Raw genomic sequence first — 20,678 nt, 5'->3', positions numbered from 1 at the left:
TTGAATTACCTGGGAGCTTCAGGGGGCCTAAAGTTCCCTGTTGCTTTCTCCATAGCAAACTCTCAGTGGACTTGCCAGCCAATTGTCATACTTTTCTGCTGTAACATAAATGTTTTTAATCATTTGGAATTTGGTTTGTCCTGGAGTGCAAGATTAAAAAAAACTTCAGCAGCATGCCTTTCTTTTCAGCAGTACAGGTTTCAAATTGTCTTTATTAACTGGATCATAAACGACCTTTTTACATTGTTAGTTTACCTGTAGTAAATAATTAATAAAAAAAAATCACATATGTGACTATATAGGCTGAACAACTGGTTTGTGCTCAGGCTTGATTTCCAGTTCCAATTTCCACATGTTTTTAAATTGGCAATTTCTCTATCTATTGAGTCATTCTGTCCATAGTTAGTTTATACTTTCAACCCATTGTCATATCTGGTGAGAAAATATCACCTGTCTTGAGATTATCAGAACTTACAAAATGCACAAGCACAAGTACAAGCACTGTTGTTTATCTGATGCCCTACTGGTGATCATTGCTCGTCTCTCTGAGTAGCTGCTTGTATCATTTGCACACTAATATGTTTTGATGCTGATTCTGTGAACGTAAAAGTTATTTGATAATTTTGGTGAGCCAAGTGTCTGGTTATCCAGCTGGTATCACTCTTGACTCTGACTCACTACGGGACTTGAACACAAAAATCAAGACGACACTCCAGTACAAGACTGAGGGGCGCTGCAGTGATCACTGATCTGTCAAGTTTCCTGCAACACCACCATATTGTGCTGTTAGCTTCTCCCATAAATCTCTCAAAGTGCATTCTAAAATAACTTCAGTTTGCTTACTTTTTATTTTCAGGTACTATTTTCATTCTAATCCCTTTGTTAAACTTTATGCTTAAAGGCCTTCGCCTCTCCCAAAGATGCACGTTGATATTTTTACTTAGAACAGTAACAACGCTAGCTGGATGTATATTGACTATTTGAGTAGTAGGTGCAGTGTGGCCAACATTTTTACAGTTAACCAGTTGAAGTGATGAATTTTTTTGATTTTGGCCCCTTTGCCCAATTATTTTTCAAAAGTATTTGAAGTGAAATTGGAGGATGAATTTAAAAAGCTTTAGTCAATTCGGTTTATGAAATGTTTAAAACAAAATGAATGTGAGTGTGTACATGAGGGAGAGAGATGGATCCCGTAGCTTTTATGGTTTTATCTTGAGTTCTATGATCAACAATAAGTAAACTAAACTGAGAGGGGGAAAAAGAGAGTTAAGATCTTCTATCTTGTAAAATTTGAACTAATAATTCGAAAGAAGAACTTGAATTTTGAAGCTGGGGTAGCTGTTGTCATGTGAACTTAAAAATGTAGAACTTGTCTTTTTGATAGTGTCTGCTTCTTAGGTCATATCCATGTCTGGAAAATAGGCAGGGTAGGCTACTTTAAGCAGCTGTCCACAGGCAACATGGCATTGCATGTTTTGAGTGTCTCCTGCGATATTGATCATTTTTTTGTTGCTTCTTTTATCTAGATCTAGTACGGGAGGACAGTCTTCAGCAATTCTTGTCTCTGCTGAGTTTTGATCTCCATTTCAAGTGTTTTAACTTGCTTCCTTCCTCTCCTTTATACTCTTCCACTTTTTAAAGTAATTATCCAATATCTTTGTGGATGCCAGAGTTGAAAAAGCATTTTGTTAACTATAGCAAAGCATTACATATTTTATACGTACCAATGAAAAAAACTGTGCTAATTTTCACTTTATGTGCCTTGTACTTTTTTGACAAGCAGCCTGTTAGTTCATCTCCATTGTTATGTAAATCAATAAACCGTACCTGTTCTTTTTATCTCTGAATAAGGTTTCCCCTTACTATCGTGGTTTCAAAATGTACAAATTTTTTTGGTGTTGAATTTCCTTGTAACTCTAATTTGAGCTCTCTGTTGCCTATGCCATGTTGCCTGTGGACAGCTGCTTAAAGTAGCATACCCTGCCTATTTTCCAGGCATGGATATGACCTAAGAAGCAGACACTATCAAAAAGACAAGTTCTACATTTTTAAGTTCACATGACAACATAAGGAATAAGACAGCTACCCCAGCTTCAAAATTCAAGTTCTTCTTTCGAATTATTAATTCAAATTTTACAAGATGGAAGATCTTAACACTCTTTCTCCCCCTCTCAGTTTAGTTTACTTATTGTTGATCATAGAACTCAAGATAAAACCATAAAAGCTACGGAATCCATCTCTCTCTCTCAGGTACACACTCATATTCGTTTTTTTTTAAACATTTCATAAACTGAATTGACTAAAGCTTTTTAAATTCATCCTCCAATTTCACTTCAAATACTTTTGAAAAATAATTGGGCAAAGGGACCAAAACCAAAAAAAATCATCACTTCAACTGGTTAACTGTAAAAATGTTGGCCACACTGCACCTATTGTGGAGAGCTGGTACACCTATTATGGAAGTTCTCCAGGACTACTCTATCCCTTCTCTCTGGAGCAGTCTAATTCTATATTCGAGGTAGTCAATGAAAATATGTATTAAAACCAGAGGAGTCAGTTTCAAACTCATGTATTGATGGTCTGTTCTCTCCTCCTAGACTGATGAGTCACTGGACTCAAAATGCTAACTTTGCTTTGCTTTCCAAAGATCCTGCTGGAACTGCTGAGTTTCTCCTGCACTTTCTGCTTTTGTTTCAGATTTCCAACATCTGCAGTTCTTTGTTTTATCATTAACTAGGATGACTGTTGGCTCAGTGACGTAGGGGATGGAATTGGGCCATTTGACAGCTTGGCTCAGAAAGCCAACATATGTTATTCATTTGGATAACACCCACCAGTTTCCTGGGGTCAGAACTGAATAGAGTAAGTCCCTTGTTTGTACCAGTCAAATTTGAAAAAGCATAGTATAGATGCAGGACCATGTGTTTGAAGAATATTCAATGTTACTTTTTGCTGGTTTTCTAGTTAAGAAAGATAATGTCAAAAACAAGTGACTGAGGGCATTACATTTTATTGTAAAAGCAATAAATACTGCTGATGCTGTAAATCTGAAAAAAAACAGAAAATGTTGTAAAGAACAGTGGGTCAGGTAGTATCTATTGAGAGAGAAAGAATGAATGCCTTGGTTAATAGTCTCTTGGTAGAGAATGTTTGACATACAACATGTTTTAAGCAAGTGCAAATGGAGGGAAAAACATCCAAAGAACAAAAAGAAAAGTCTCAGAAATCAGCTAAGATTCAGCACCAAAAGAATTATGGGAGTGCAAGAGTAAAGGAGATGGTAATGGGAAAAGCTAGTAAATAACATATGGAACTACCAGTGGTGCAGATATGAATCGCAAAATAATCACCGATTGCAATTTGAGAAAATGAGAACATTATTTACGCTGTGAAATTCTTGAATCCAGTGCTGAGTCCAGGAGGCTATCAGGTGCCAAACTGATAGCTTCTGGTCATAAACATTTTGTTATCCTTTACTTGAACAGTGGAAGAGGCAATGGACGGAGAGGTCAGACTAGTGACTGGAAGCCTGTGGTCATGACTGAAGACTGAACAAAGATATTCTGCAAAGCAAATACTCAATCAGATTTGGTCTTCCCAGTGTAGCTGAGACCACATTGAGAGCAGAGGAAAACAGAAAATTAAATTGAATAAAGAAGAAGTAAGTCAATGTTTCACCTGAAGGAACATCTGGTGCCCTGAATTTTGGGGAAAGGGGAGATAAAGGGCAGTCTTGCATCTCCTGCATTTTCAGGTGTGAAGTTTGGGGTTACTGGGCTGAATGGGGGGTGGGGTGCACATAAATTGATGTGTATATCAATGTACTATGGAGGGAACAGCACCATTGAAATGCTAGGAGGGAAGATGTGTTCGGTGTTGGAATCATATTAGAACTGTCAGAAGTTGAAGTTGGTTGAATAATGGAGACTGGTCGGGTAGAATATGACGGCAAGGGGAATCCTGTTTTGATTCTGGGAGGGTTTGAATGAGTAAGAACAGAAGTGGGGAAAGTATAACATGCATGGTTGCACCAGAGAACCACTGTGAAGGAAATCCTTTGTTAAGGCAGAAAAGGAAGACATATCAGAAGCATTGTTATTTAGTGAAAGTGACATCACCGTAACAAATGTATCAGTAAGTGAAACTGCGATAATAGAATAGAGTTCTTACAGGAAGTCTGGTGGGAGGATTTGAGATCAGAGTAGTGGGAGATGGACCATGCAAAAGTGAGGGAAAGGTGTGAAATTTGAGACAATTCATGGAAGTTTCCATTTTGGGATGAGAACAGGAAATGGCACCAGCCATCAATGATCCATAAAGGATTCCTCAAGAGGGAGAAAATGAAATGAGAGAAAGCTATCAATAATATAAAAATGAACACTAGAGCTTCTTCAAATATATAAAAAAGAAGAGAGAGGCTAAATGAACATAGATCTCTTATAAAATGAGGTTAATGAATTGTGTTGGAGAACCAAGAAATGATAGAGGATTGAATAAATACTTTGCATCAGTCTTCACAATATAGGACACAAATGCATTACAAAAGTACTAAACAGACAATTAAAGTCAGCAAAGCTTCGCGAATGGGAAATCAAACCTGAAACATTTATGAAAATTCTTTGATGAGGTAACAAGCAGGAGAAAAAGGGAGAACTTTAGATGTAATTGATGTAATATGCTTGGATTTGCAAAATGTACTGCTCATTAGGCTGTTTGATAAGATGGTTTGGGGTCAGTTTATTAGTGTGGATAGAGGATTGGCTAACTAACAGAAGACAGAATTGGGAAAAAGGTCAACAGGTCTGGCAGCATCTGTGGAGGAGAAAACAGAGTTAATGTTTTGAGTCTGGTGACCCTTCCTCAGAACTGAGGAAGGGTCACCGGACCCGAAACGTTAACTCAGTTTTCTCCTCCACATATGCTGCCAGACCTGCTGAGCTTTTCCAGCAACATTGTTTTTGTTCCTGATTTACAGCATCCGCAATTCTTTTGATTTTTATTGGGAAAAAGGTGCCATTTTCAGCATAGCAAGTTATAACTAATGGAGTGCCACAGGGAGCAGTGCAGGTATCACCATTATTTACAATATATATTAATGACAAATGAGTTATACAATACTTTGCACTTGCATGGATGAGTGCGGCTCCAACGATAATTAAGAAGCTTGATATACTCTGGGATGAAACAGCGTACTTGATTGGCACCCTGCCCATCACCTTAAATGTTTACTCTCCCCAACACTGATGCACGCTGGTGACAGTGTGTGTCATCTACAATGTGTTGTGCTTAGGCCCAACGTGCCAAAGCTCCTTTGACAGAACCTTCCATTCCCATGACCTCCATCATGTCGAAGACTAAGGGCACCAAATGCTTGGGAACACCAACTGCTACCATCCTGACTTGCAACTACATTCTGTCAAAGGATCTTTGGCATATTGGGGCAAAGCACAACACATTGGAGATGACACACACTGTGCATCAGTGTTGAAGGGAATAAACATTTAAGATGATGGACAGGGTGCCAATCAAGTGGGCTGATTTGCCCCAGATTATATTAAACTTCTTAATTATTGTTGGAGCTGCACTCATCCACACAAGTGCACAATCTTGCACAGCTAATTCGTCATTAATATATATTGTAAATAACTGTGATGCCAGCACTGCTCCCTGTGGCACTCCATTAGTTATAACTTGTCATCCTTAAAATGGCACCTTTATCCCAATTCTGTCTTCTGTTAGTTAGCCAATCCTCTATCCACACTAATATGCTGAGCCCCAAACCATCTTATTAAACAGCCTAATGAGCAGTACAGTTTGCAAATCCAAGCACATTACCTCAATTATATCTAAAGTTTCTCTTTACTATCTTGCTTGTTACCTCATCAATGAATTTTCATAAATGTTACATAATGTGGGTGTACTCTATTCCCACTTCTCCTTTACCTATAATGGTCTACAATGGTTTAAGAAGGCAGCTCACAGCACCTTCTCAAGGGAAATTTCCCATGGGGTATCAATGCTAGCTTACCCAGCAGCGTCCATATCCCTCAATCATACAATAACACAAAAAAAGGCATCAGATCTGTTACAGATGTGGTTGGGAAGAGACTAGACAAAGAGAAAAAAGTCAGGAAAAAAGAAATGAGTTCAGTGGTGCAAGGTAGGCTGTACGTTTCGTTTTAGATGCCTGTGCATTTGGCCACACAACAATTATAAAGGAACTGTAATAAAAACAGGCCGCACACCACAAAAAGAAATTAAAAGGGAACATTGCTCCAGGTGGAGACAGAACACCGAAGAATATCTTGTCTCAAATAGCTAACAGCTGTTTTATTCAAAATGGCAACTCTGCTGCTTGGAGTTAGAGTTCAGCTAGAAATAAAAACACATCTTTGCAGCCAGTCATTTTCAAATCATGAGTAGACCTGTGGCCATGTGCTAGAACAATTAGGTCTCTTTTTAGTGTTATAAATTGCTGCCATTTTGCCATCTCCACCCTCAGGTGGTTGAAAGGAGAGTATTTGAATGCCAGGATCTCAAACCCGAGACTAAGGCCACTATTTATTGCGCATCAGTGATTTTCATGCATCTGAATGCTTCGGAAACTTTAGCAGCTGGCAGTAGGCACCTCAGAAAGTGTTTGAGAAGTACCATCAATAGTGCCTTCGCAAGATCCTCCAAATCTGGTGGCATTAAGGTCAGTCCAATAGCTGTGTCCTTTCCCGAGCTAACATACCCGGCCTTGAGGTGCAAATCACTCAAAACCACTCGAATCACTACTCCAAACTTGATCACAGCAGGCAATTGCCAAAAGGACAGTGGAAGAGCTGTAGAATATCCACAAATTCTTTTGAAAAGGCTAAACAATCCTTGACAACTCGTGAAAATCTCTGGCTTTTGATCAATCATAATGGAGAGTTTCTTTTGGGAAGGCATGGAACAAATTGAGAGCCTTCATCAGGAACCCACAGAGGCAAAGTCAAGGCATCGGAAGAAGCACACAAACTTGAAACTCATCTGCCCACCCTTCAAGCACCACCTGTCCTGCATGTCCCAGAATCTGCATTTGACTTTTCAGTGCTCTCAGAGCTCGCTAAACCAAACTGGAAGCAAGTCAGCCTTCATCCTAAGACTGCCTAAGGGAAGGATCACTAGAAAGAAAGAAAGATAATGCAAAAAATTAGTGATTCAGCCCACAAAAGTGACAAAAGTGATGCTTTATTATATTAATAATCAATAAGTTGCCCTGATGTTCTGATAGCCAGATAGTCATTGGAGAAGCACAGTCTGGAGTTGCATGATGGAACCCTGTGGAATCCTAGATGGAACAGACACCATAGGAATTAGTGAAATTGAAGATTCGATAAGCAATTCTATTATGTATATCTAGAACCCTCTGAGAACGCCTCTTAATGTTTGAGGATTGCTATTAAGTCAATAGTTACCCAGTAAACATTAGAAAACTGAAAACCTAGAATAATTCTTGGGTAACTATTAAGGTCACCAACCCAACTGAGCACGCATTCTCCCAATTACATCTTCTGTACTCCTTATGCCCTTGGGAGTTCTGACTACAGCCCCTGGCCACCCACCCTGCACCACCCACCCCCTTGTACCACCCACCTCCATGTACCACCAACTCCTTCGGCTGCCCCATTTGGCCTCCTGCTCATCTGCAATATAGTTAATTCCTGATAAATACAACCATTTGCATGTGATTTCTGTCAACCTATGTTTTCAAACACAGGTAAATATAGAACATAGAACGGTACAGCACAGGACAGGCCCTTCGGCCCACGATGTTGTGCCAACCTATTATCCTACTAAGATCAATCTACCCTGCATACCCTACATTTTACTCTCCTCCATGTGCCTGTCCAAGAGTTGATTAAAATTCTTTGAAGTATCTGACTCCACTATCACATCCGCAGCACATTCCACATGCCCATCACTCTGTGTGAAGAACCTACCTCTGACATCTCCCCATTCCTTCCTCCAGTCACCTTAAAATTATGCCCCCTCATAACAGTCATTTCTGCCCTGGGAAAATGTCTCTGACTATCCACTCTATCTATGCCTGTCATCATCTTGTACACCTCTATCAAGTCACCTCTCATCCTTCTTCGCTCCAAAGAAAAAAACCCTAGCTCCCTCAACCTTTCCTCACAAGACCTGCCCTCCAGTCCAGGCAGCATCCTGGTAAATCTCCTCTGCACCCTCTCTAAAGCTTCCACATCTTTCCTATAATGAGATGACCAGAACTGAACACAATATTCCAAGTGTGGTCTAACCAGAGTTTTATAGAGCTGCAGCATAAGCTCACGGCTCTTAAACTCAATTCCCCTGCCAATGAAAGCCAACACACCATATGTCTTCTTTACAACCCTATCAACTTGGGTCGCAACTTTGAGGGATCTATGGGCGTGGACCTCCACACTGCCAAGAATTCTGCTATTAACCCTGTATTCTGCATTCAAATTTGACCTTCCAAAATGAATCACTTCACACTTTTCTAGGTTGAATTCCATCTGCCACTTCTTTGCCCAGCTCTGCATCCTGTCAATGTCCCGTTGCAACCTACAATAGCCCTGCACGCTGTCCACAACTCCACCAACCTTTGTGTCATTGGCAAAATTACTAACCCACTCTTCCACTTCCTCATCCAAGTCATTTATAAAGATCACACAGAGCAGAGGTCCCAGAACAGATCCCTGTGGAACACCACTGGTCACCGAGCTGCAGGCTGAATACTTTCCATCTGCTACCACCCTCTGTCTTCTATTGGACAGCCAGTTTTTTATCCAGACAGCCAAATTTCCCTGAATCCCATGCCTCCTTACTTTCTGAATGAGCCTACCATGTGGAACGTATTGAATGCCTTGCTAAAATCCACGTACACCACATCCACTGCTCTACCTTCATCGATGTATTTTGTCATATCCTCAAAGAATTCAGTAAGGCTTGTGAGGCATGACCTGCCTCTCACAAAGCCGTGCTGACTATTTCTAATCAAACTGTGCTTTTCCAAATAATCATAAATGCTATCTCTCAGAATCCTCTCCAATAATTTGCCCACCATAGAAGTAAGAATGACTGGTCTGTAATTTCCAGGATTATCCCTATTCCCTTTCTTGAACAAGGGAATGACATTTGCCACCCTCCAATCTGCTGGCACTACTCCAGTAGACAGTGAGGGCGCAAAGATCATTGCCAAAGGGACAGCAATCTCCTCCCTCGCTTCCTGTCCCGGTAGCAACCTTGGGTATATCCCATCTGGCCCAGGGTACTTATCTGTCCTCATGTTTTTCAAAATTTCTAGCACATGCTCCTTCCTAGCAATGACCTGTTCGAGCAAATTTGCCTGTTTTATGCTGTCCTCACAAATGTCATGGTCCCTCTCACTGGTGAATACCAAAGCAAAATATTCATTCAGGACCTCCTCTGACACTGCACACAAGTTCCCTCCACTGTCCCTGATTGACCCTACCCCCACTCTGGCCATCCTCTTGTTCCTCACATGAGTATAGAAAGCCTTGGGGTTTTCCTTGATCCTACCCGCCAAGGTTTTCTCATATCCCCTTCTAGCTTTTCTAAGCCCTAGGAATTCTGCATATTTCTTAAAAACCTTCAATTTTATGATGGCTCTGGGAATAGCAGGAGTTGAATTCTGGTGCACCACCCTAGGGAGGTACAGCACCTGTTCTTGCAATGGCAATGTCATTTCAATTCAGGGGAACATTGCTCTTTCAGTTAGGCTTCTGCCTTTCCCTGAATTTGCTTCAGTGGCCCAGAAATCAGAAATACCTTCTGTAACAATTCTTAAGCTTCACTGATGTCTTGAATCTATTTGTCCACAAATGGCCCAGCACAAAAAGCTTTAGAAGAGGAGGGAAATGGGAAGAAAATAGCAGAAATTATCTGCACAAAAATTGAAAAAGAACAACAAGCTTCTGAAGTCGTATTAAGTTGCCTGTGGATGGAAATGGTATCAACTGCTAAACAGTGTTTGTTCATCCTTAATATTCCATGGGCTTGTTGTGGATTCTGTCTCCTAGTTAGTATGCAATATACCTTTAAGATACATGCTCACAATATCATCACTGTATCATGGCATGTTACCTGGTGGTATAAAAATATCAGTGTCCATCTTGCAGGGGCCACTTGCTACAGGAAGAGCTAAGGGAAACGTGCAACAGTATATCCAAATTCGGCCATTCTAACCCAACATGGCAGTACCTGTGATTATAATATATATAGATACCAGGATCTGTGAGAAATGACAGTGGAATCTTTTGGTACTATATTACTCATGTCTAATTCCTGTATTACAGAAGCTAACATAAGTATTGCCTCATTGGGTAAAAATACCGTTGTGAAGGTAAAAAAAATATCATTGCACCTTCAGCAGGTTGTGAGGATAGATCAAAACAATAGCTCTTTTCCTTGCTTACTATAAACTTCTGAAAAGCAGTTTCATAAAAAAACTTCCACCGTCACCCTCAGCATATCTACAAATGCTTTCATACCTTACATGATTCTGATAAGATCATAAAACTAATGTCTGATATTTGCAATATCATGGTCATTAATTATAAAGTGGAAGCTATTTAAAATGACAAAATGCTACAGTTGTTGATAAGTGTTCGAAACTCTGTGATGGCATTGAGGAAAAGATCTATCTTTGAGTTATACATTTTGGAATTGATTCCACAACCTATGCTGAATAAACTGATGAGTCGGATTATAATTGGCTCATTGTCCCCAGATTAGCTATTGGCCAGTGAGCTTTTCCAGTGACATGTGTTTGTGAATATTTAAGACATAAATTAACTTTGCTGTATTTTCTAACATAATCCAATAGCCGTATGTGTGAGAGTGATCCATACTATTTGAACTGAACATAGTAAAAGAACAGCGAGAATGAGGAAGAAACTAATTTGGAGAGAAATTTTTAAAATACGTCCTGTCCAGCTTCTATCTGTTTTGAAGATTTTGCAGCTCTTATAGTGGCAGCTGAAATGAAGAGTATGTGACTCGTGTGCCACTTCAATTATTGGATGGAATCCAAGGGTGAAGGGTAGAGGTCAATTGTTTGAGTACTGTCCAGTTTTCATAAAATTGATCTACATTGGTCTTGCATATACACTTGCATTTTTTTTCAATGCAGAATCCTTATTTCCTCTCAGTATGTCAGAAAAAATAATTACAGGTCAGAAAAGGGGGGATGGAGTTATAATCATGTAACATCCCTGTGGTAAGTGAAGTGTCCCGTTATTCCAATTAGGCAGACTCAACAGACAGCAACTCAGTGGAATCTGGGTAAGACCATGTCCAGTAGTAGGATAGTGAAGGTCACCAAACATTTCTTTAGGTGTTTTTTGCATCAAATTTAAATTTTAAGTTCAGGGAAATGTGTGGTGCATTATGTTAGCACATATAACCATCACCTCTGAGTTCAAGTCACAGCAAGACTGATGGAGTAAAAGTTTCTTTTATTTATCAGCTATAAGGCCCCAAGTGAAATAAATATCGACAGCTTTAATCTAGTGAGCCTGTATCATAGAACTGCCTTGAATTCAGCTCTAGTTGTACAGTGTCTTTTACAATTTGCTGCATGTTTGACTTGTGATGTTCTTTTTATTTTTCTGTAGAGCTCCACTGTGGGTCATCTGAGCACATTCTTGCTTTCCCATTGTCGGTTCCTCCTAACGCTACTCTTTAGCCACACAAGATCCAGCTAAAATTAGTAATCTCTTAAATTCACTTTTTGCCTTTCCCTTAAAGAAGGAGAATTAAACTCTTTTGGTACCTAGCAGTTCTACTTTGTATATAGTGTGAATCAGATTCAAGATGCAATTTCTTTTAATCTGTCTATAAAGTGTATGTAAGATTCTTTTAAAGTTTGTTCTCAGGATATGGATGCCACAGACACTGTTGAATATCTCTAACTGCCCTTGAGACAGTAATGGGTGAGGTATAGTGATAATGAAGTGGCAGACAGAAGACAGTAGCACTCACCCATGTGAATGTTCATTCACCTTCTTGCAGAACTGCTGCAGTTTCCTCCATCTTGGCACTGCATTGACCTAGATGGTTACTTCAGACCAGGCTGGCAGCATTTGAAATGATGCAAAGTAACATTTAAATAAAGTGCCTGCTGTGTGAATGTCATAAAGCCCTGGGACTGGCAAGCTCTTCCATTGCTGCCCAAGTGTGAAATTGCATGAGAGTGGCACCATGGGGAGGGGCTGCAATCTTAATGAGGTTGGCAGCATAAAGTTAGGGATGAAGCGACTGAGGATGTTTGCACCTCGGATATTAACTCGAGGAAATCCAGCAATAATGTCCTGGGGCTAAAATGGATGATCTCCAACAACCATACGGCAACCATCTTCTTTTGGGCTATGTATAACTCCAGCCTGTAGAAAGTTCTCTTCCATTTTGAATTGAGTTCGATTTACTAGGGTTTCTTGCTACAACAAATGCATATCTGGTGTCTTGGGAAGTCTCTGTCATTCACCATAAGAGCACTCGAATTCTATTGTCTTGTCCACGTTTGTGCAAAGGCTATAATGAGGGTTAGGGCTGAGTGATCCTGGCAGAATGTGAGCCTTGTATTAGCCAGCAAGTCATTGTAAGTGTCATGTAATGGCAAAGTTGATGACACCACCTATCATTTGTCTAATGGCTCGAGAATTTGAGAATAGACTACAGAAAAAGTTGTAGCTTTCCAGACCATGCACTCGCTGTCCTTACCAATCAAAGTGCTTGATACTCTAAGGGTCCTTTTGGTCCCCAGTGGGGTCAGAGCATAATTAGTAATTGGCAGTGTACACCTGTGGGATAGATTAAATTGTTTTTTGTTAGCTAAGAAACTTAAGATTCCCACAAACAGGACAGAGCAGTGGGATTTGTAGTAGTCGTCTGGTTCCCAAAGGTCCAGCTCGTTACTTTGAGCACAGGGAATTGAAGGCAGTTTCACATAAGCCAAACCTTTCATGATTTTGAAAGAGCACCACTCTTTGAATCTGCAACTGGCATGTGACCATTGTCTACAAATTATGCTGTATGCGTGGTAGTGTGGTGTTAGCAATGATCTATTCATCTTGCATCAGTCCATGATTTTGAGCAGCATGTCCATGGATAGCCATTAGGAGACAAAAACGATGTACGTCATCACCCTGACTAATAAATGTTGTATGTTACTCTTGAAGTGCAGTGGGAAGGTCATGCTCTGAAAACTTTGGAGACTCCAGAACAGCAATGGATCAAGTCATTAGTATGCTGAAACAGCAAATTCAGGGGTCTGGACAAATTTCTGACTTTCATGAAGACAGAGACCTGCTTCTGCACTGCCCTCCAGTTATATCTTCGCTATCACATCATTGAACCATGAAACTCTTCAAATTCTGCAAGCACGTCGGGAAATGGTACACCTTTCTCTTCTTGTAGCCCTGAACTTGCAACACACCCTGAGAAATGACAAAAATAAATCAGCAGAATAATTTCTCCTCAGGCTGATGTGACACGTTTCTTTAATACTGCAGATCTCAGACCTATCCTGCAGTTGGGCTGGTTATGCCATTAGCAATCTTAATATTTGGGCAACCAGTCAATATCAGCTGGCCTTTTTGTGAACCACAATAAGTGGCCAGAAAAATTGCTTCAGCTGATGAACACTCAAATACATGGGGGAAGGTGGACTTTTATAGTCTAGCCATCACTTCTTACTGGCTGAAATGGCTTGTAGTTATCTAGTGTCTTTCACAACCTCAGGACATCCCCAAGCACTATGCAGCTAATTAAATACTCTTGTAGCGTAATTACTGTTGTAATGTGAGTAATAAGGAACCAATTTGCACACAGCAAGGTCTGACAAACAGCAGACAGATAATGATGAGATAATCTGTGTTAGTGATATTGATTGAGGGATAAATATTGGCTAGAACGCTGGCAAAACTCTTTTTTTTAATATAATGCCATGGGATCCTATATTTCCATCTGACTCTTGTATTACCATCTCATCAGAAAGTCAGTGCTGTCGCTATTTCAGGACTCCCTCAATTCTGAGTTAGTCTATTGTCCTAGTTCTTGTGCTCAGGTATTCAGCACGCGACTTGATTTCATTATTACCTTTACCTTTAGACTGAGAAGTGGGTGTTTGGATAATTCTGAGTCACTCTGACATCTGGGCTAAGTCCATTCACCTGCACTTAATTCAAAAGAATTGAGTTTGGATAATTTATAGTGGCTCAAGAAAGGTGGATTTCAGAATGAAATGATGCTACTTCTGTTGTCAGTGAAATGAGAAAAGTCACAAAGGGTGTACTTTTGAGCTCAGAGTAAAAACCTTTGTTTGTGGAACAGTATCAGTGCAGTTTGCCCTAAATCTAACTCATGTTTACTTGATCTGGGATTACTTGATGTAGTTACAGGTTGTCAACAGGTGCAATACGTTTATTCCTTACTACTGACATTCTTCACTTTGATAATCAAATGAAAATCACCCCTTTGGGTTGTTAGAACAAACTAGCATATATTTAAATAGTTAAAACAATTGTGTCTAAATGTCTATAAGGTAATGTAATGAAATTGTATTAGATTTTTGTTTGAAAAAATGAGCAGCATTGAGGCTGTCATACGAATTCTCTTTGATCTTATACTTTATTTGGGCTCAGTTTTACTAAATATTTTCATCTTTTAGTAAATAGTGGGAGGAAACAAAATAAAAGCTTATGAGGTCACAGACGTGCCATAGGTGACACTTCATTGGAAATAGATTATCATGTCCATAAATGTATTGCCATTGTATATCACCTGTCTGATTGAATGTCATAGTAGCTGCACTTACATGAATAAAGCAACTGAGGCTACCTATCCTTTGCAGCATACCATGTTAGAACCCTTTCTACGTGAGTGTTACTTGTTTCTTAATGCCCAGTGTAGCCTAAATTTTGCCTTTTTTTCTATGTAAGTGCACCACATGTTGGAAATCCTTCAGACAGTCGAGATTGTTAACTATTATAAAGTAACAGCAAAAGCAAAGATAGAACAACATAAAATCTGCATTTGTTTTGGGGAATAAACAAGGGCTACCTGCTTTTCAAGCATCAACAAATTTACAGTCAAATGAATGATCACTTCACCCCAAGCCATATCTCTTGAAAGCAAGTGTCAGTTAAATGCATTGTTATGCCCAATGCTGCATTGCTGTATCCTGGTCCTTGTTCTTCTTCTCGAAGATCACTGCTACTGTCTCAGGTCTTTAGCATCCATCACATCCTCTGTCTGCCTGCTCCAGTTGTGCAGGCCACAGCACGCAAGGATTGTGTTCCTGTCTCTGGACTGTACACCTTGAGACATGGAACCTCAACTTCCAGAATCCTGTTGTCTGCTCCAAAATGGCCCGGCATGAAAGAATAGGCTGCTTTGTATCTACAAGCATCTTCAGTCAGGGTGTGTAATGTGGACTTCGGCCATGGTTTCAGAGAGTAGCCCTTGTCTATCTGCAGCCAGTCTTGTAGGTTATCCTGCTCTTGATGCAAGAGCACAAAAGTTCTCAATGATTTAAGCATCGTGGCAACTTCTAGGTGCCTAGTGCAGACTTTAAAGATATGACATTAATGATCACAGATAGCTTGCACACTGATGGAATAGAATCTTTTTCTGTTGATGAAGTCAGCTGCATTATGCTATGGCACTCACAGCACAATGCTTGTACCATCTATAGTGCCCTGCACCTAGGGGATGTCAGTTATCTTGGCAAAACGTTTACCCGGGGTACAGCGCTGACCTTATCCCAAGGAAATGAGATTAAAAGGTCTGATCTAGCATAAATTGCATTGGTAACAGCCTTAATGCATTTGTAGGATGGAGACTGTGAGATCCCACACAGTTCTCAGTGGATACTTAGAAGGAGCCAGTTACATAAAAATGGCTTTTACCTGGACAGCCACTGGGATAGGATGGCTCCCCAACTTTTCATGTCACAGGTCCTGCTACAGCAGATGACATCGTGCTATAATGGTGTTCCGAGACATTCACAGTCTGGCACAGCCTTGCATATCTGCAGGAAATGGCATCGAGAATGATTTTCCCAGGGTCTCCAATAACTTCTCTGCATTCTGAGGGGACCACTAGCTGTGCCTTGTTCATGTGGAAGCTGTTCGGCAACCATTGGTGGATGCAGCTGGTCTGGGATTGCTGGAGAATTTATTCCTCCTCAATTGCCCCATGGCCACAGTGATGATAAGCCCTGTTGTGGTTGGATCTGTTGGGAATGGTACGAAAAATATGAGTGGTCAGCATTTGGGTCACTCACAAATAACAGTTTACCATAGTCCTCCATGCAGTGGGACATGGGGGACTCTGACAAGGAGGGCCATGTCTGCACATGTACCTTTGACATGAGGGGCCTTATTTTGATGTATACTTCACAAGCTATGTCATACAAATACAGTCAGAGATTGTATATCTGACAGGATTACTGAAACAGTGTCCCCGCTCCACTCCCTACATTGCCCAAGAAAGGCTGCATTGATATAAGTGTATGTTGTAAATACTTAAAGTTCAAGGTGATGTGAAGTCTGCTCCATGCCTTGGAGACCTTGGATTGTCTTTGTAAATTGTGGTCCATAGGTAACATTGTCAAGGTCATCTATGATCCACATTCACGGTAATTTTGTTTTTTTCTGTGCGGACCCAGAAGATCCAAGCACAGCTGAGATTTCTGAAACTCTGTGGTCAGGCAACTAAGAGGGAACTCTGCCTGTAGCTACTTCTGCTTGACAGAGATGGCTACCAGCAATTTGTAATAACCAGTGGCTTAGTCAAGATTGCTTGCAAGCTGGATTTGTATCTCACATAGTTGGTCACTGCATGCATTTCACATGCATCTTTAACCTTTATTGTGTAATTGCCTGATTAGTATAATTGCTCCTTGAAGCAGGACTCGTGTTGCTCACAAGTGCCTGTTCTCTCATACAGAGGAAAAATACCTGTGCATTCTGGGTATGGTGACAGCCATTTTTGGTTTCATTGTGTATTAGCAATTCAGGTAAGGGTGGAAGTCGGAGAGTGCATCGCAGGATCTGACTGTCATTCTAGATAACCCTATAAATCATAATGCTCCTTTCTTCCTCTCACTCCCTGTCGACCCTGTCAGGTTTCAGTTTCATCATGTTCCCACCATAGTCTTTTATTTGAATCTTCATCCTGCAACTTAACTCCCCTGATCCCCTGTCTAGAACCTAGTCATTCCAACCATCATGATGTGTTGTCCCACGTTCCTCCATGGACACCAGGTGGTAGTGACTGTCGGTGCCCCCCCCCGCCATAATCCATGCTCTCCAATGCACTTTGACTCCCAGTTTTATATGTTGAGTGCCCGCCCCCTCTTAAAAATTATTAACCCCTCTGTGTCCAAGCCTGTGCTTCCAATCCCAACATTTGTCTTTCCCAGATAACAAGGTGTAGAGCTGGATGAACACAGCAGACCACGCAGCATCAGAGGAGCAGGAAGGCTGACGTTTCAGGCCTAGACCCTTCTTCAGACTCTTCTTTCCCAATTTCCTTTCCACAGTAGTGGCCCTTCATAACTCCCCTTGAGTTTCAGTAGGCATTCCCCAAGGACTCACTGTCGTTCATCCTTGACTGACGAGTACGGGTCTGATTGATGAGGGACCAGACCCCTGGCTGATCTCTATGAAGTTCCCGAATCAATGTACTGCTGATCCCCAGACTGGTTACTGCATCTGCCGGACTGACCATATCCCAATCCTCAGACTGTGATTATGCAGAATCCCTGATCCCGAGTGCCCCAAGCAGCTGATTGATTGTGCCCAAGTCCCTGGAATGAGATTCAGAAAGTCCTTGATTTACTGTCAGCAGTAACTAATAGAATGCAGTCTCGCTGGCTTTAACTGAGGGTTACTCCCCTTACACTTTGCGACAGGGGGATTTGGTTGAAACACATAGATGTGCTTGCCATGTAAGCTGCTGGCACATGCTGCAGGTACGACATTAATACAGCACGGTGCCATACAAAGACATATTTGCCCTGCTGACTGGTCATTGCTGGCAAACCTGACAGGCAACCTACCTTTTTTTCTATGCTGAAAGGCAAGGCAAGACAGATGTACTGTGAGGCTGTAAGTTCTGAAAGAGGCAACAGCAAGACAAGGTAGAGATGCTGTGACCATCTAAGTGGCACAAAATGAGTCAGTGTTAAGAGGCCTGAGATTCATCCTGCTCCGACGCATCAACAGTATTACAATGTAATGTGTTGGTGAGTTCTGAATGCAATATTGGTGAGCTGTATCATATGTGAGTCAAAGTGCCATGCTGAGATGGTGAGGCAGGTGTATGTCTGATGCCAACCTCTGTTAACAGAGGGTACAAACAGTCACCAATGGAGTGTGGCTGGAGATGTTAGGGACTGGCAGCCAAGGTGGAGGCCCAGAGAAGCATTCAGCGAGCTGGAACTACCAGGTGCCCATGCTGCTGTTCATGTCAAGAACTATCACTGTGTGGATTCTCTCTGCCATGTGGGAGAATAAGAAATTGCATGTAAATGAGGTATGGCTTGGTAATAATAAGCTGTCAATGCATGAAAACAGGCCTGTGGTCACTCTCTAGCGAGAGTCTTCTCATTCAGAGCTTAGGTCAAAAGTCGGATTTGTTTTCCTCAAAAGTTGAGAATCCCATTTGTCAATCTCGCCATATTTTCCCAGCTGACTTGCCATTGACCATGTAGTTCAAGCGTTGGGAAAATTCCACCCTTTGTTTGAATTTGATATGCATTCTCCAAAGCATTTTGTTTATCGGAAAGTTCACTTTGAAGATTATTTTTTTATCTCGATGTGCATAATGTGAAATATAGTTGGTGGAAATTGTTTTGTTTTGTGCTATGATTACTGTATCTGTAAATTTAAACATGTATATTGTGCAACAGTGAACACAGCAGGAATGAGGAATCATTCAAAAGTTGATGGCAATCTGCATACTCTCAAAGACTTAATACGATACTGCAAGAAAAGGTCATGTATGCTGAATTGCACAAAGGTATCTGAACAGTTGTGTTTTACAGCTCAGATTAGTTGCAAAAAGAACAACCTTTTGATGAAGTAAAAATGGAACTGAAATAACTTAATGATATATTTTACTATGTTTGCCAACAAATTGTGAACTGCAGTTTGTAATGCAGAACTTGTGAAGAAAGTGGGCTCTTTTGGTACAGTTACAGACTGCATTTGTCTTCCTCAAATCCACCCTCCTTGTGATATCTCAACACTGCAAGACTGCTATAATATTTTGAACTGCACATGCTCAGAGAGACCATTTTCCCACATGTTGACATTTGATGAAATGATTCAGTTTTGCCTGAAGCACATTGCTCTCCATGAGTGTGTTTATTTCAAGTGAGTTTAAATGCACACTTAAATCATATTTGTGTCAGACAACTTAAAAAGAAAATTCCATATTTAAAGAAAAATCTGTAATCCTTCATGCTCCCTGGTTGTGGCATCCATATTAAGGCTGCAGAAAGTACATGTGAACTGGAACAAAGGAACATTGAAAGATTTGTTTTAACATACAATACGTCTGCAGTAAAGAAATGGATCAGGTTTCTGGGGTTAGCAATGGATGGATAAGGCTAAGTTGTTGATACAAATGATTCTTCCTTGTGAGTAAATAGAATCTTGTGTAAATAAATTAGTCTGGTCTCTCACTTGACTGATTTCATGGTGGGCAGCAGCTGATAGATGTTAATATACAAAAATCACCACTTGTATAAATGTCAGTGGATGAAAGAAGACTGACTAGTTGTTTGTCTTAAGTTCTTCCCACTGTTTACTCAAGCCACAATGCATTGCCTCAACCTTGATTCCCTGAGAATGGCCCCTTTCTCCTTCTCAATCTGTTTACATTGTCTTGGTTGAGTGTCACCTACAAAATCTCTCGATTATTCCACCTGGTTAATGTTAAATTGGTCTTGCAAGATGATGTATTTGTTCATGAACACAAATGCAGGCACGTTGTTTACTGTAGCTATGGCAGCAATCAGTTATTAAACAAATATACCTCTGTTTACGGGTGTGAGCAGCAGTTTATCCTGTATGGTTGAACAAAACTTAATGTGGTGTTTTGATAAAGCAGAAGGGAGCTTGTCTGTGGAATGCAATTCAAGCAGACTTGGGTTTGCTTTTCTTATCGGAGGCTTGAGTGAAGGGGCTAGAAGATTAGCAAGCTGTTTAGTTCTTCACTAAATTTCCTTAGAGTGGAATGGTATCTATGCAGTTGTTTGCTTTCTTTTCCTTCCCCAACCCCCAGTCTACCAGCTAAACAGAAAGAGACATAGCTGAACAAGAGGAGCAGAGGCACATTGGGTACATGAGATGGACAGAAAGTGCTTTGTTCAATGAATGCTGACTTAACAGGCCTTTGTCATATCGTGCTGTAAGTGGGAGAGACAGTTGCAGGTGACCGTATGCTTAGTTTGTTCCTTGTTGTGTTTGGTAAACAAGTTAGAAACCTCCACAAGGACTCTTTATGTTATTGTACTGAGTGTTGTTGTTGTTGTTTCGGGATATTTGTTGTGCATTTAAACCTGACAGAACCTGTTAACATTGGCAGCAGAATGCTACAACAGTTCAAAGATGAGGAAAAAAAAACCTACA

General features: G+C 40.6%; 1 protein-coding gene across 13 annotated transcripts in view; it reads left to right on the top strand.

Annotated features, from left to right (window-relative positions):
- LOC109912391 (forkhead box protein P1-like) overlaps nucleotides 1–20,678 on the top strand; it is a 477,834-nt gene that overhangs the window by 183,287 nt on the left and 273,869 nt on the right. The window contains exon 1 of one of the 13 annotated variants that reach the window (XM_048606341.1): nucleotides 3,527–3,661. The exons of 9 other annotated variants lie outside the window; for them this stretch is intronic. The gene's annotated coding sequence lies outside the window, so the exon portion shown is untranslated. 3 more of the 13 variants (XM_048606343.1, XM_048606345.1, XM_048606344.1) reach the window with 3 other exon arrangements.

The sequence above is a fragment of the Rhincodon typus genome, chromosome 16, assembly GCF_021869965.1.
Source record: "Rhincodon typus isolate 14 chromosome 16, sRhiTyp1.1, whole genome shotgun sequence".
Lineage (NCBI taxonomy): Eukaryota > Metazoa > Chordata > Chondrichthyes > Orectolobiformes > Rhincodontidae > Rhincodon > Rhincodon typus.
Note: the sequence above shows the minus strand (reverse complement) of the source record. Positions and strands in the feature narration are given on the sequence as shown.